The 17339-nt window shown below is 47.1% G+C and overlaps 1 protein-coding gene across 3 annotated transcripts in view; it reads right to left on the bottom strand.

The window, feature by feature from the left end:
• mta1 (metastasis associated 1) overlaps positions 1-17339 on the bottom strand; it is a 248579-nt gene that overhangs the window by 161184 nt on the left and 70056 nt on the right. For all 3 annotated transcript variants that reach the window (XM_084338705.1, XM_084338706.1, XM_084338707.1), the window contains exon 2: positions 17161-17254. The gene's annotated coding sequence lies outside the window, so the exon portion shown is untranslated. The remainder of the gene's footprint in view (positions 1-17160; positions 17255-17339) is intronic.

Genomic DNA, 17339 nt, shown 5'->3' with positions numbered 1-17339 from the left:
GTAGCGTGTGGGAGGATCACACTATCCCACTTAGATCCTATCCTCGCTGAGCAGGCGCCCCGACCGAACTGTAGGAGTCGCTGTTTACAACGACCCGGACCGACCGCGCCAGCTTCTCCCACCCTCTAATACAGCCAATTGTATTAGTGTGAACGGCCAGCCAAGCTGGTGACAACCCCGGAGCTGTGAGCTGGATTCGAACAGGCGAATCCAGCGTCTCCGGCGTTTGGTGACAAACGCAATCTCCGCTACGCCACCTGACCGCCCCCCGAAGAGTAATTTTGTGAGTTTTGCTCTAGTTTGGTTCGGTGTAAAAAAGCGAAGCCGGCAGAATGAGGGTTCTTCTCCACGTCAACAGCACGTCAGCATCAAGGGGCTGGTGAGAGCAGCCAGGGAGGGGTTCTGATTACAGGAGTGCATTTTCGGTTTCAGAACCGAGAACACTACTACAGAAGAATAAAGCTCAGTTTGGTATCAATTGAAACCGCCTCGGCCAGTCCTTCCAGTGCCGGCGGTCATCAGACTCCACAGCCGGGGGCTCGGACCGCTGCCAGCAGCTGCAGAACTAACGGCTGCAGAACTCTCCAGAACTATTAGCAACGTCTGACCCACTGAGTGTGTCCGACTCTTAACCTCCGAAACCTGCACGGACTGCAATGTTACGCCGTTGTACTGCAACTGACATTTAGCAGACGCTTTTATCCAAAGGTTTATTGTTTATTGTTTAAAAGGATCCCCATTAGCTGCCACCTAAGACCTCCTGGGGTCCACACAGAAAGACGACACAAAACACAAAACATGACAATACATCATGTGATGAGATACATATGACGATCACAATTCACTTATTTAATGATTAACAACAATGATAATGACATCATTATAAACGTCAGAATATTTAGCTCACATATTTAAGTAGTGCATTCTCAAGGTTCTGTACGACAAGACAGCAGGAAGGAAGGCACAACTCTTTCAGCCGAGTAACAATGTTCATCAAACAGTGTTGAAACCCGGGCGGCTAGGTGGCGCAGTGGACAAGGCGCTCACCACCAATGCAGCCACCAATCTATTGAAGTATTCGAACGAAGCTTCGAATGTCTGTCATCATATTTTATGACTTAATCAAAAAAGTTTTTTTTTTTAAATTATTATTATTTTTATATATCCTCAAACTAAATCCTCAATTTGAATAAAGTGATTCATCTGATTAAATTAGTATTATTTTATTAAATCAACTTTCTTTAATGAATATAAATCAGTTTGGTCAACATAAATAATCCAATAAGGGCACGGTTGGTACGAAAGTGATGGTGACGTCTTATAGTATAATACTATAACATTAGTGTAGCCTCAACTTTATCTGCAACTGTGAAGAAAAACCCCATTGGTTTAAACAGAATGAATAGACACACAAAAAAATATTTAAAAAAAATTAATTATTATTTTTTATAATATTTTTTTATTTCGAATGTTGATTTCGAATTCGATTATGATCGAAGCTTCGAAGCATTCGGTACAGCCCTATCCAGAATCAAAACGGAATTGAATTGTGAGATTCTCAAAGTTTCCCATCCCCAACACACACACACACACACACACACACACACGGTCCTCAGAAAATAAACACGGTGGTTCTGAAGGACACACTGGCTCTCTCCCTCCAGACTGACCGTGTGGTCGGTGGTTCTGAAGGAGACACTGGCTCTCTCCCTCCAGACTGACTGTGTGGTCGGTGGTTCTGAAGGACACACTGGCTCTCTCCCTCCAGACTGACTGTGTGGTCGGTGGTTCTGAAGGACACACTGGCTCTCTCCCTCCAGACTGACTGTGTGGTCGGTGGTTCTGAAGGACACACTGGCTCTCTCCCTCCAGACTGACTGTGTGGTCGGTGGTTCTGAAGGACACACTGGCTCTCTCCCTCCAGACTGACCGTGTGGTCGGTGGTTCTGAAGGACACACTGGCTCTCTCCCTCCAGACTGACTGTGTGGTCGGTGGTTCTGAAGGACACACTGGCTCTCTCCCTCCAGACTGACTGTGTGGTCGGTGGTTCTGAAGGACACACTGGCTCTCTCCCTCCAGACTGACCGTGTGGTCGGTGGTTCTGAAGGAGACACTGGCTCTCTCCCTCCAGACTGACCGTGTGGTCGGTGGTTCTGAAGGAGACACTGCTCTCTCCCTCCAGACTGACCGTGTGGTCGGTGGTTCTGAAGGAGACACTGGCTCTCTCCCTCCAGACTGACTGTGTGGTCGGTGGTTCTGAAGGAGACACTGCTCTCTCCCTCCAGACTGACCGTGTGGTCGGTGGTTCTGAAGGAGACACTGGCTCTCTCCCTCCAGACTGACTGTGTGGTCGGTGGTTCTGAAGGACACACTGGCTCTCTCCCTCCAGACTGACCGTGTGGTCGGTGGTTCTGAAGGAGACACTGGCTCTCTGCCTCCAGACTGACTGTGTGGTTCTGAAGGACACACTGGCTCTCTCCCTCCAGACTGACTGTGTGGTCGGTGGTTCTGAAGGACACACTGGCTCTCTCCCTCCAGACTGACTGTGTGGTTCTGAAGGAGACACTGGCTCTCTCCCTCCAGACTGACTGTGTGGTCGGTGGTTCTGAAGGACACACTGGCTCTCTCCCTCCAGACTGACTGTGTGGTCGGTGGTTCTGAAGGACACACTGGCTCTCTCCCTCCAGACTGACCGTGTGGTCGGTGGTTCTGAAGGACACACTGGCTCTCTCCCTCCAGACTGACCAGTGGTCGGTGGTTCTGAAGGACACACTGGCTCTCTCCCTCCAGACTGACTGTGTGGTCGGTGGTTCTGAAGGACACACTGTGTGGTCCACAAGAGAAAACACTCCCCTGCTGCCGACACAGAGACTGACCTGGGACCTGCTGGGGCTGTGGTCACTCTCACACTCTCTCACTCAAAGATACAAAGACACACACGTACACACACACACACAATGAAACAGACACACACACACACACACACACAAACGCATAAAGACACAGAGACACACGCAAAGAAACAGACACACATATAAAGACACACACACACACACGTCAGTCTCTTACTCACTCAGTCTCTTACTCACTCACTCTCTCTCCCACTCACTCACTCTCTCACACTCAAAAGATACAGAGACACACACATAAAGACACACACACATGCATAAAGACACACAAAGAAACAGACACACATAAAGACACACACAAAAACAGACACACACACAGCATACACACATTAAAAAAAAACAGGCGCACACACACAGAGACAAAGATACAGAGACGCATATACACACAGATACACGAGGGGGACGCAGACAGAAAGATACGGGCGCACACACAGCACACACACATCCATAATTACAAACATAAACACACACAGAGACAGGCACAGACACACACAGTATTTTACATTCCACTGTCTCCCTCTCATACACAAAAGGCACACACTCAGACACACACAGTTTCCCCCTCTCAGAGCCAGCTTCCCCCCCCCACCATCTGAAGTGCTGCGTTGGTTTTACTCGCACCAAGTGCCCGGTGGACAGCTAGCCTAGCTTAGCACAAATGAATGGACGCGGATACGGACCACTAGCCCAGCTTAAAACTCCAGGAGAGGTGTTTTTGACCAAAGAGGTAAGGCTAAAAAAACAAACACTTTCCATAGGGTCCAGAGGTCCGGTCCGAGTCATGTCATGTCATTTGGACAACGTCCAATTGGAGCAAAGGATATTTTAAAGGCAGAACAAAGTAATTCTGTTTGTGAGAACTCTGTCGTTTACAGTTCAGGAGAGTCCACACAACCAGAGGACTGTAGCCTCTCCACGGATCAAAGCTCTCGTTGTCGAATTGGAAATAACATTTTAAAACTTTATCTTAGAGCTGAAACGATTCCTTGAGTTACTCGATTACAGAAAATCATCGAGGCAAATCATTTTAAATTAAATTAAAGTACGCCGCCTCGAGGCCTGATTTAACCCACGGCACACTGCGTTTCACACGGACCCTAATTACTGTCGCACAACGTGAAGGTGGAGAGACTTCAGGCAAAATGGAAGAAGATGAGAGGAAACAGCGAAGAGCAAAGAGACGGAACCTAGAAAACACCAGAAATTGTCAAATGTTTGGGATGATTTCAAGGAAAACTCTGCACAGTGTGTCTGTTGTAGGCCTGTCCTCGACTGAGGATCTGTATAGTCGACTTGGATTTGCCAAAATGCAAAAAATTAATTAAATAAAATTATAAATATATATATATATTTTCCACATATTCCACTGCTTAATGTCTGAAGGGAGTCGACTGAAGGCTCCTTGTCCTCTGTGAAAACATGCAATTGGTCCACTGATGGATACATCTTGATATTTGTCTAGTCTAGTGTGTTCATTAAAAAACAACTGAACCGTTGCGGTCAGGTGGCGTAGCGGAGATTGCATTCGTCACCAACCCCGGAGACGCTAAGATTCGCCTGTTCGAATCCAGCTCACAGCTCCGGGGTTGTCACCAGCTTGGCTGGCCGTTCACACTAATACAATTGGCTGTATTAGAGGGTGGGAGAAGCTGGCGGGGTGGGTCCGGGTCGTTGTAAACAGCGACTCCTACAGTTCGGTCGGGGCGCCTGCTAAGCGCGGATAGGATCTAAGGGGGGTAGTGTGATCCTTCCACACGCTACACCCTCTCAGTGAGAGTCCGCACTGCCAGGTGAAAAGAAGCGGTTGATTGGCTAGACGTGTGTTGGAGGAAGCACGTGATAGTCTCCGCCCTCCCAGACCGACTGTGGGGGGTAAGTGCGCAGCGACCAGGAAGGGGATTGGGAATTGGCATAACGACTAACATTGGGATGGGAGAAAATCGGAGGAAAAAGGAGGGAAAAAAATATATAAAAAAAATAAAAAAAAACCCGCAGCACGTTCTTTTGGAGACTGGTCCTGGAACAGCTGGAGGTGGTTAAGACGATACGCATCTCCTCCTCACTCCTAATAAGGTTGTGTCTATGATGTCACTGACAGGATGAGTCGGCGATGTGAGACCGTGCTTATCGATAACCAGATTAAAGGGCACTTATGCTCAGATAAGAGCCCAGGGTCTTCTATGGTCTTTCTTAAGTCCCACCTGGTGCGACTTAAACAGAGACTCAACGGTTGTTGTAATTTAAAGAGAGACTCGACGGTTGTTGTAATTTAAAGAGAGACTCGACGGTTGTTGTAATTTAAAGAGAGACTCGACGGTTGTTGTAATTTAAAGAGAGACTCGACGGTTGTTGTAATTTAAAGAGAGACTCGACGGTTGTTGTAATTTAAAGAGAGACTCAACGGTTGTTGTAATTTAAAGAGAGACTCAACGGTTGTTGTAATTTAAAGAGAGACTCGACGGTTGTTGTAATTTAAAGAGAGACTCAACGGTTGTTGTAATTTAAAGAGAGACTCGACGGTTGTTGTAATTTAAAGAGAGACTCAACGGTTGTTGTAATGTAAAGAGAGACTCAACGGTTGTTGTAATTTAAAGAGAGACTCAACGGTTGTTGTAATTTAAAGAGAGACTCGACGGTTGTTGTAATTTAAAGAGAGACTCGACGGTTGTTGTAATTTAAAGAGAGCCTCGACGGTTGTTGTAATTTAAAGAGAGACTCAACGGTTGTTGTAATTTAAAGAGAGACTCGACGGTTGTTGTAATTTAAAGAGAGACTCGACGGTTGTTGTAATTTAAAGAGAGACTCGACGGTTGTTGTAATTTAAAGAGAGACTCGACGGTTGTTGTAATTTAAAGAGAGACTCGACGGTTGTTGTAATTTAAAGAGAGACTCGACGGTTGTTGTAATTTAAAGAGAGACTCAACGGTTGTTGTAATTTAAAGAGAGACTCAACGGTTGTTGTAATTTAAAGAGAGACTCGACGGTTGTTGTAATTTAAAGAGAGACTCAACGGTTGTTGTAATTTAAAGAGAGACTCGACGGTTGTTGTAATTTAAAGAGAGACTCGACGGTTGTTGTAATGTAAAGAGAGACTCAACGGTTGTTGTAATTTAAAGAGAGACTCAACGGTTGTTGTAATTTAAAGAGAGACTCGACGGTTGTTGTAATTTAAAGAGAGACTCGACGGTTGTTGTAATTTAAAGAGAGCCTCGACGGTTGTTGTAATTTAAAGAGAGACTCAACGGTTGTTGTAATTTAAAGAGAGACTGGACGGTTGTTGTAATTTAAAGAGAGACTGGACGGTTGTTGTAATTTAAAGAGAGACTCGACGGTTGTTGTAATTTAAAGAGACTCGACGGTTGTTGTAATTTAAAGAGAGACTCAACGGTTGTTGTAATTTAAAGAGAGACTGGACGGTTGTTGTAATTTAAAGAGAGACTCGACGGTTGTTGTAATTTAAAGAGAGACTGGACGGTTGTTGTAATTTAAAGAGAGACTCGACGGTTGTTGTAATTTAAAGAGAGACTCGACGGTTGTTGTAATTTAAAGAGAGACTCGACGGTTGTTGTAATTTAAAGAGAGACTGGACGGTTGTTGTAATTTAAAGAGAGACTGGACGGTTGTTGTAATATACCGTTAAGACGATCGATTAGCGACGGCCGGGGGACAGACAGGTCACTATTTGTCCGCCCTGATGGCCTGGAATACGTCTTAACCATTTCACTACCACACTACAGAAGGTTAACCATTTCACTACCACACTACAGAAGGTTAACCCTTTCACTACCACACTACAGAAGGTTAACCCTTTCACTACCACACTACAGAAGGTTAACCCTTTCACTACCACACTACAGAAGGTGGCAGTGAAAGGGTTAACAGTCTGTAGTGTGGTAGTGAAAGGGTTAACCATAATAGTGTGGTAGTGAAAGGTTAACCTTCTGTAGTGTGGTAGTGAAAGGTTAACCGTCTGTAGTGTGGTAGTGAACGGGTTAACCTTCTGTAGTGTGGTAGTGAAAGGTTAACATTCTGTAGTGTGGTAGTGAAAGGTTAACCTTCTGTAGTGTGGTAGTGAAAGGTTAACCTTCTGTAGTGTGGTAGTGAAAGGTTAACCTTATGTAGTGTGGTAGTGAAAGGTTAACCTTCTGTAGTGTGGTAGTGAAAGGGTTAACCTTCTGTAGTGTGGTAGTGAAAGGTTAACCTTCTGTAGTGTGGTAGTGAAAGGTTAACCTTCTGTAGTGTGGTAGTGAAAGGTTACCCGGCTGTAGTGTGGTAGTGAAAGAGTTAACCTTCTGTAGTGTGGTAGTGAAAGGGTTAACCGTCTGTAGTGTGGTAGTGAAAGGGTTAACCTTCTGTAGTGTGGTAGTGAAAGGTTAACCTTCTGTAGTGTGGTAGTGAAAGGGTTAACCCTTTGTAGTGTGGCAGTGAAAGGGTTATCCTTCTGTATTGTCGCAGTGAAAGGGTTATCCCTTTGGTAGTGTGGTATTGAAAGGGTTATCCTTCTGTATTGTCACAGTGAAAGGGTTAACCTTCTGTAGTGTCACAGTGAAAGGGTTAACCTTCTGTAGTGTGGTATTGAAAGGCTTAAAGGGACATTTCACTTGTCAAGTTTCATGATCCTATATGGATGACAGTAGAACGTGTTGGTGTCAAAGTCAAAAGGCAGACAGGGTTTAATTACGTCCACCTAGGAAAACGATGGTTTAGGGTGATGGCTAGAGGGCATCCACGTTACAGGCACACGCGGCTGCCTCTGACCGCGGAGGGGGGCGGCGCTCTGTGCTGTGGACCCGTCAGTCACATGACCCGCATGACATCACAGCTTCATGAAACTCTACCACTGTGCACTAGAATCAACGTGGGGCAGCATATAAGGCTCTATAGAGGTTAATAATAATAATACAAATACTACTAATAATAATAATAATAATAATAATAATAATAATAATAATAATAATAATAATAATAATAATAATAATAATAATAATAATAATAATAATAATAATAATAATAATAGCAATAATAATAATAAAACTACTACTACTAATAATACAACTACTACTACTAATAATAATAATAATAGTAATAGTAATAGTAATAGTAATAGTAATAATAATAATAATAATAATAATAATAATAATAATAATAATAATAATAATAATAATAATAATAATAATAAAACTACTACTACTACTAATAATAATAATACAACTAATAATACAACTACTAATAATAATAATACAACTACTACTACTAATAATACAACTACTACTACTACTACTACAACTACTACAACTACTAATAATAATAATACAACTACTACTACTACAACTACTACTACTACTAGTAATAATAATACAACTACTACTACTTCTAATAATAATAATGCCCACAGACTGACGATTAGTCCAAGATAGTTACTTTACATTTCTGTGGAATATAGTGAATTTTAGGCCTACAAAACTATTTAAAATTAGAACTTCACGTCATGTACAGTAATCAACTAACCTCCATCGCAAAACAACATGCTGCTCATTTGGCAGAAGGTCCGTGGGCCATGCGGACGTGTCTGTGTGTCTGGACAGAAGGTCTGTGGGCCGGGCGGACGTGTCTGTGTGTCTGGACAGAAGGTCCGTGGGCCATGCGGACGTGTCTGTGTGTCTGGACAGAAGGTCCGTGGGCCATGCGGACGTGTCTGTGTGTCTGGACACAGAGCATCTTCCTAGAAGCCAAGGTCTTCACAGCGTCTTATCTGGGATGATCAATTTGTTGTCGGCCTTTTCCTCTCTAGACATTTTAATTATTTATTTATTTAAACTACAGCTGCTGCCAACGGGAGATTGGAGTTTGAATCTCTCGCTCCTCGCCCGCTCAGAAGGGGAAACTCGAGACCTTGAACGGCAACACGCCTTGATCAGGGTTACATTTCTGTTGTAACGTGTGCAGTTGGGCAGCGATCAACATCCTGTTTGTGAATATCTCACCTAAAGTGAACAGCGATCGACATCCCGTTTGTGAATATCTCACCTAAAGTGAACAGCGATCGACATCCTGTTTGTGAATATCTCACCTAAAGTGAACAGCGATCAACATCCTGTTTGTGAATATCTCACCTAAAGTGAACAGCGATCGACATCCTGTTTGTGAATATCTCACCTAAAGTGAACAGCGATCGACATCCTGTTTGTGAATATCTCACCTAAAGTGAACAGCGATCAACATCCTGTTTGTGAATATCTCACCTAAAGTGAACAGCGATCAACATCCCGTTTGTGAATATCTCACCTAAAGTGAACAGCGATCAACATCCCGTTTGTGAATATCTCACCTAAAGTGAACAGCGATCAACATCCCGTTTGTGAATATCTCACCTAAAGTGAACAGCGATCAACATCCTGTTTGTGAATATCTCACCTAAAGTGAACAGCGATCAACATCCTGTTTGTGAATATCTCACCTAAAGTGAACAGCGATCAACATCCCGTTTGTGAATATCTCACCTAAAGTGAACAGCGATCAACATCCCGTTTGTGAATATCTCACCTAAAGTGAACAGCGATCAACATCCCGTTTGTGAATATCTCACCTAAAGTGAACAGCGATCAACATCCCGTTTGTGAATATCTCACCTAAAGTGAACAGCGATCAACATCCTGTTTGTGAATATCTCACCTAAAGTGAACAGCGATCAACATCCTGTTTGTGAATATCTCACCTAAAGTGAACAGCGATCAACATCCCGTTTGTGAATATCTCACCTAAAGTGAACAGCGATCGACATCCCGTTTGTGAATATCTCACCTAAAGTGAACAGCGATCAACATCCCGTTTGTGAATATCTCACCTAAAGTGAACAGCGATCAACATCCCGTTTGTGAATATCTCACCTAAAGTGAACAGCGATCAACATCCCGTTTGTGAATATCTCACCTAAAGTGAACAGCGATCAACATCCTGTTTGTGAATATCTCACCTAAAGTGAACAGCGATCAACATCCCGTTTGTGAATATCTCACCTAAAGTGAACAGCGATCGACATCCTGTTTGTGAATATCTCACCTAAAGTGAACAGCGATCAACATCCTGTTTGTGAATATCTCACCTAAAGTGAACAGCGATCAACATCCCGTTTGTGAATATCTCACCTAAAGTGAACAGCGATCAACATCCTGTTTGTGAATATCTCACCTAAAGTGAACAGCGATCGACATCCTGTTTGTGAATATCTCACCTAAAATGAACAGCGATCAACATCCTGTTTGTGAATATCTCACCTAAAGTGAACAGCGATCAACATTCTGTTTGTGAATATCTCACCTAAAGTGAACAGCGATCGACATCCTGTTTGTGAATATCTCACCTAAAGTGAACAGCGATCAACATCCTGTTTGTGAATATCTCACCTAAAGTGAAGAGCGATCAACATCCTGTTTGTGAATATCTCACCTAAAGTGAACAGCGATCAACATCCTGTTTGTGAATATCTCACCTAAAGTGAACAGCGATCAACATCCCGTTTGTGAATATCTCACCTAAAGTGAACAGCGATCAACATCCTGTTTGTGAATATCTCACCTAAAGTGAACAGCGATCAACATCCTGTTTGTGAATATCTCACCTAAAGTGAACAGCGATCAACATCCCGTTTGTGAATATCTCACCTAAAGTGAACAGCGATCGACATCCCGTTTGTGAATATCTCACCTAAAGTGAACAGCGATCAACATCCTGTTTGTGAATATCTCACCTAAAGTGAACAGCGATCAACATCCCGTTTGTGAATATCTCACCTAAAGTGAACAGCGATCAACATCCTGTTTGTGAATATCTCACCTAAAGTGAACAGCGATCAACATCCCGTTTGTGAATATCTCACCTAAAGTGAACAGCGATCAACATCCTGTTTGTGAATATCTCACCTAAAGTGAACAGCGATCAACATCCTGTTTGTGAATATCTCACCTAAAGTGAACAGCGATCAACATCCCGTTTGTGAATATCTCACCTAAAGTGAACAGCGATCAACATCCCGTTTGTGAATATCTCACCTAAAGTGAACAGCGATCAACATCCTGTTTGTGAATATCTCACCTAAAGTGAACAGCGATCAACATCCCGTTTGTGAATATCTCACCTAAAGTGAACAGCGATCAACATCCCGTTTGTGAATATCTCACCTAAAGTGAACAGCGATCAACATCCCGTTTGTGAATATCTCACCTAAAGTGAACAGCGATCGACATCCCGTTTGTGAATATCTCACCTAAAGTGAACAGCGATCGACATCCCGTTTGTGAATATCTCACCTAAAGTGAACAGCGATCAACATCCCGTTTGTGAATATCTCACCTAAAGTGAACAGCGATCGACATCCTGTTTGTGAATATCTCACCTAAAGTGAACAGCGATCAACATCCTGTTTGTGAATATCTCACCTAAAGTGAACAGCGATCAACATCCTGTTTGTGAATATCTCACCTAAAGTGAACAGCGATCGACATCCTGTTTGTGAATATCTCACCTAAAGTGAACAGCGATCGACATCCTGTTTGTGAATATCTCACCTAAAGTGAACAGCGATCGACATCCTGTTTGTGAATATCTCACCTAAAGTGAACAGCGATCGACATCCTGTTTGTGAATATCTCACCTAAAGTGAACAGCGATCGACATCCTGTTTGTGAATATCTCACCTAAAGTGAACAGCGATCGACATAATTTTTGTGCATATCTCACCTTCACTCATCATCGTGGGTTGGCCTATCATAAATATTGTTACTTATAAGTGTACTATATTCTATTGTGCTATATTTAATTTAGTTTATATCTTATTTTATTTGATCCGACCTCTTTATTTACAGTTGTACAGCCCTGGCCTACTGTATATTATTTAATTTCATAATTCTATTCTATTCTATTGTGCTCAACTTAGTTCATATTTCATTTTATTTGACTCCACCTCTGGATCTTATTGGTCTGTCCGTTAATGTCGCACTGAAAACGACCAAAGCAAATTCCTTGTGTGTGTGTAAACTACTTGGCAATAAAATACCTTTTCCGATTCCGATTCTGAAATGATGGAATGTCCCTTTAACGACCAGCCTGGGTGTGACTGGCAGGGCTGGCATTGGTGCATCGCCACCCAGCAGAGTGGGTTGTGTGTCTGCAGTCAGCCGTCCCGATAGGCTACGCTCACACTGCAGGCAAAAAGTGGCCCAAATCTCATTAATAAAAATTGTGTTGCTCATATTATGAGACTCCGTTTAGTTTGTCTCCACGACAGCATAAACAGCACAAATTACATTGCATTTTTTCAATTCTGATTTTGGGCCACTTTTATGTGTAAATAAATCAGTGCCTTTGCTGTCGCAGCCCCTGCACTGTGGAACAGCATCCCCACCTCCACTAGGCTCCTCTCCCCCTGAACTGTGGAACAGCATCCCCACCTCCACTAGGCTCCTCTCCCCCTGCACTGTGGAACAGCATCCCCACCTCCATTAGGCTCCTCTCCCCCTGAACTGTGGAACAGCATCCCCACCTCCACTAGGCTCCTCTCCCCCTGAACTGTGGAACAACATCCCCACCTCCACTAGGCTCCTCTCCCCCTGCACTGTGGAACAGCATCCCCACCTCCACTAGGCTCCTCTCCCCCTGAACTGTGGAACAACATCCCCACCTCCACTAGGCTCCTCTCCCCTGAACTGTGGAACAGCATCCCCACCTCCACTAGGCTCCTCTCCCCCTGAACTGTGGAACAGCATCCCCACCTCCACTAGGCTCCTCTCCCCCTGAACTGTGGAACAGCATCCCCACCTCCAGTAGGCTCCTCTCCCCCTGAACTGTGGAACAGCATCCCCACCTCCACTAGGATCCTCTCCCCCTGAACTGTGGAACAACATCCCCACCTCCACTAGGCTCCTCTGCCCCCTGAACTGTGGAACAGCATCCCCACCTCCACTAGGCTCCTCTCCCCCTGAACTGTGGAACAGCATCCCCACCTCCACTAGGCTCCTCTCCCCCTGAACTGTGGAACAGCATCCCCACCTCCATTAGGCTCCTCTCCCCTGAACTGTGGAACAGCATCCCCACCTCCACTAGGCTCCTCTCCCCCTGAACTGTGGAACAGCATCCCCACCTCCACTAGGCTCCTCTCCCCCTGCACTGTGGAACAACATCCCCACCTCCACTAGGCTCCTCTCCCCCTGCACTGTGGAACAGCATCCCCACCTCCACTAGGCTCCTCTCCCCCTGCACTGTGGAACAGCATCCCCACCTCCACTAGGCTCCTCTCCCCCTGAACTGTGGAACAGCATCCCCACCTCCACTAGGCTCCTCTCCCCCTGAACTGTGGAACAACATCCCCACCTCCACTAGGCTCCTCTCCCCCTGCACTGTGGAACAGCATCCCCACCTCCACTAGGCTCCTCTCCCCCTGCACTGTGGAACAGCATCCCCACCTCCACTAGGCTCCTCTCCCCCTGAACTGTGGAACAGCATCCCCACCTCCACTAGGCTCCTCGCCCCCTGAACTGTGGAACAGCATCCCCACCTCCACTAGGCTCCTCTCCCCCTGAACTGTGGAACAGCATCCCCACCTCCACTAGGCTCCTCTCCCCCTGAACTGTGGAACAGCATCCCCACCTCCACTAGGCTCCTCTCCCCCTGAACTGTGGAACAGCATCCCCACCTCCACTAGGCTCCTCTCCCCCTGCACTGTGGAACAACATCCCCACCTCCACTAGGCTCCTCTCCCCCTGAACTGTGGAACAGCATCCCCACCTCCACTAGGCTCCTCTCCCCCTGAACTGTGGAACAGCAGCCCCACCTCCACTAGGCTCCTCGCCCCCTGAACTGTGGAACAGCAGCCCCACCTCCACTAGGCTCCTCTCCCCCTGAACTGTGGAACAGCATCCCCACCTCCACTAGGCTCCTCTCCCCCTGCACTGTGGAACAGCATCCCCACCTCCACTAGGCTCCTCTCCCCCTGAACTGTGGAACAGCATCCCCACCTCCACTAGGCTCCTCTCCCCCTGCACTGTGGAACAGCATCCCCACCTCCACTAGGCTCCTCGCCCCCTGAACTGTGGAACAGCATCCCCACCTCCACTAGGCTCCTCTCCCCCTGAACTGTGGAACAGCATCCCCACCTCCACTAGGCTCCTCGCCCCCTGAACTGTGGAACAGCATCCCCACCTCCACTAGGCTCCTCTCCCCCTGAACTGTGGAACAGCATCCCCACCTCCACTAGGCTCCTCTCCCCCTGAACTGTGGAACAGCATCCCCACCTCCACTAGGCTCCTCTCCCCCTGAACTGTGGAACAACATCCCCACCTCCACTAGGCTCCTCTCCCCCTGAACTGTGGAACAGCATCCCCACCTCCACTAGGCTCCTCTCCCCCTGAACTGTGGAACAGCATCCCCACCTCCACTAGGCTCCTCGCCCCCTGAACTGTGGAACAGCATCCCCACCTCCACTAGGCTCCTCGCCGCCTGAACTGTGGAACAGCATCCCCACCTCCACTAGGCTCCTCGCCCCCTGAACTGTGGAACAGCATCCCCACCTCCACTAGGCTCCTCGCCCCCTGAACTGTGGAACAGCATCCCCACCTCCACTAGGCTCCTCTCCCCCTGAACTGTGGAACAGCATCCCCACCTCCACTAGGCTCCTCTCCCCCTGAACTGTGGAACAGCATCCCCACCTCCACTAGGCTCCTCTCCCCCTGAACTGTGGAACAGCATCCCCACCTCCACTAGGCTCCTCTCCCCCTGAACTGTGGAACAGCATCCCCACCTCCACTAGGATCCTCTCCCCCTGAACTGTGGAACAGCATCCCCACCTCCACTAGGCTTCTCTCCCCCTGCACTGTGGAACAGCATCCCCACCTCCACTAGGCTCCTCTCCCCCTGCACTGTGGAACAGCATCCCCACCTCCACTAGGCTCCTCTCCCCCTGCACTGTGGAACAGCATCCCCACCTCCACTAGGCTCCTCTCCCCCTGAACTGTGGAACAGCATCCCCACCTCCACTAGGCTCCTCGCCCCCTGAACTGTGGAACAGCATCCCCACCTCCACTAGGCTCCTCTCCCCCTGAACTGTGGAACAGCATCCCCACCTCCATTAGGCTCCTCTCCCCCTGCACTGTGGAACAGCATCCCCACCTCCACTAGGCTCCTCTCCCCCTGAACTGTGGAACAACATCCCCACCTCCACTAGGCTCCTCTCCCCCTGAACTGTGGAACAGCATCCCCACCTCCATAACACCGGTTCCTGACCGGCAGCGAGCGAGCGAACTGGAGACGAAATTGCGCGCGACACTGTCCTGATATGAGGCGGCGCGTGTCCGAGTGTGTCTGTGTGTGTGCGTTTACCTGGAAGCACACGGGGGCAAAGCAGCCTGCGATTCTCGACCAATAAAAAGTGTTTAGGGGCGGGACTTGGCCGCGTAATCGCTCAACTAGAGACACAGCGAGCGAATATTTGAGGGGTGAACGACATCGGCGCTCAGTTCGCTGTCGCTCGCGGCAGGTCAGGATAGTCTGATTGAAACTAATACATTTTAATCATTTTCGCAATCACGCTCGCTCGCGTCGCTGCCTGTCAGGAAGGGGCGTTAGGCTCCTCGCCCCCTCGATAGATGCCTTCAAATCTAGGCTCAAAACCCACTTCTACCTACTAGCCTTTCCCGATGTTCACTGATTCATGCCCTGTTTTCCTGTGTGCCCTCCCATAAAACTGAGTGTGATTGTTGTCAATATGTATCTAGTGTATCTACCCCCTGTACAGCACTTTGGTTGACACGTGTCATGTTAAATGTGCTATATAAATAAATCTGATTGATTGATTGATTGATTGTTCTTTTAGTGCATGCGGGTCGGTTCAGGAGCAGTGACCTGGTTCACACTGGAATATGAAGAGAAAAAATCTGAGTTAGGGGTGTACACAAAAAACACGGTACGGTACGTACCTCGGTTTTGAAGTCACGGTTCGGTGCAGGTTTTCGGTACAGTGGGGGAAGTTTGCCTTTCCATGTTCCACTCAGGGGTGATGTAGTGTGCAGTAACTAACTGTACTTGTAGTAGGGCTGTCAACGAATATTCTATATTGAAATTAATAATCTACTTGTAATTATTAAAAGATTTTTAAATAATTATAATTATATTAGATTGTGGAAAAACAGCCCCCGGTGGGCGGTCGTTAGTGGTTAACATACCGTTGTATTCGTTCGGTACACGACTACACAGCCGTTGGGTTCGGTACGGTAACTGAGCGCAGAGAGGTGTGCAGTGTGAACGCAGCCAGAGACCCACTGCTGCAGTGTGGCGTCTGGTCTCGTCTCCACTGAGGAGCCTCCATGTTCAACTCTCTCTGCCTCACTACTTCTTCTCCTCTTCCTCCTCTTCCTCCTCCTCCTCCCCTCCCTCCCTCTAGCCATCTTTAATTCATCCTCTCCATCCGTCTGGGCCTTTGTCTCTCTCGCTCTTTACCTCGATTCCTCCCTTTATATATCCCAGTCAGTCGTTGTCTCTCTCTCCTCCCTCTCTCTCCCTCCTCTCTCTCTCCCTCTCTCTCCCTCTCTCTCTCTCTTCCTCTGAAGGTCTGGCAACAGTGAGCCTCTCGGAGAGCCGCTGTCAAGAGCCGCAGCAGCAACGCTTCAGGCAGCAGGCAGAGCCAGAGAGAGAGAGAGAGAGAGAGAGAGAGGGAGGGAGAGAGAGAGAGAGAGAGGAGAGAGAGGGAGAGAGAGAGAGAGAGAGAGAGAGAGAGAGAGAGAGAGAGAGAGAACACACACACACACTCACACAAACACACACACACACACACACACTCACACAAAACACACACACACACAAATACACGTTCGTACAAAACACACTCGCACACACACACACTCGTACAAACAGACTCGCACACACATACATGCTCGTACAAACACACACACACACACACACACACACACACACACACACACACACACACACACACACACACACTGCACACCGGTAGACCACACAGAGACACACGCGGCTGTTTTGATGTTGATATTCAGAACCATGTCTAGGTCACGTTATCCAATTCAGGGGGCGGGGCCTCGCCCGATTGGGTATAAGAGCACAACAACAACAACAACTTTGCAACAAGGGGGAGGGGTGGGGGGCCCTGAGGGCCACCGGTGGGGCTGGAGACAGAGTGCATCTGATGAAGGTGCTGGAGGTAGAGGGGGGGGGGGGGGGTTATTATGGTCTGCCACTCACGTGCGTGTTTGTCCGCCAGGGCGATGAGCGTGCCGCTGATGTCCCTGCGCCGGTAGAAACACACCACTTTGGCCTCGACGTTCCCATTGGCTGTCTGCAGAAAAAGTGGAGACAGACAAATCGGCGTTACCATGGCAACAAGGGGGCCACACACACACACACACGCGCACACACAGACA

Source organism: Notolepis coatsorum (assembly GCF_963971535.1).
Source record: "Notolepis coatsorum genome assembly, contig: SCAFFOLD_295, whole genome shotgun sequence".
Lineage (NCBI taxonomy): Eukaryota > Metazoa > Chordata > Actinopteri > Aulopiformes > Paralepididae > Notolepis > Notolepis coatsorum.
This window is presented reverse-complemented; position numbering and strand designations above follow the sequence as displayed.